The sequence below is a fragment of the Prunus dulcis genome, unplaced genomic scaffold (assembly GCF_902201215.1).
Source record: "Prunus dulcis unplaced genomic scaffold, ALMONDv2, whole genome shotgun sequence".
Lineage (NCBI taxonomy): Eukaryota > Viridiplantae > Streptophyta > Magnoliopsida > Rosales > Rosaceae > Prunus > Prunus dulcis.
In genome coordinates, this window is record NW_023010078.1 from 49,361 (window position 1) to 50,073 (window position 713).

The following is a 713-nucleotide window of genomic DNA, read 5'->3' on the forward strand; positions in this document are numbered from 1 at the left end:
TATGATAAATGAGAACAGATAATAATAAACTGATGAATAAAAGTGCAAAGCATTTGAAATAAAGGTTGATCTATGACGATTGTGGANGACTGAAGAAAAAGCTAGAAAGAAAGATGAAATCTGACAATTGCTTAGCAAGCAGATAGCAGAGTAGATGCTTTGCTTTGCTTTGCTTCCTTCCACTATATTTCTTATTTATGTAGTTTGTGTTGTGTATGAAATGACAATAATTGTCATGTGTGTGAAGTGCAGANCTTGCCTAGATTGCACTCACACGAGTATGGATCCATAAATAAAACAGGTGAAATTGTTTGTAATTCACATAAGCATTGCATTAACATGTATTTGCACAAAATGTGTCACATTGNGTTGATGATGTTAAAGCCTGTGATCAGTAATCCCTATGCTCATGTAATTTGTAAAATTTGTAATGTGCCTNGTTGACTAGTTGTGATTGTGCAAATACATGGTAGTATATGTGTTCACGTTATTTGACATTGTATTTGAGGAAATGGGATCCAACGTGGAGCTGGTATGGCCAGAGGCANAGGCATATTCGTCACGGGTGAACAACTGCTCACATGCAAATTCATCTCTAGCTGCACTTCGAGCGAAGTTGAGTGCGGAACAATTAGAACAATTCAAGACATCATGCTTTNGCCATCTTCTGAATATAGATAAGATTCAGTTTAGCGGGCAGATTGTGCATGGGG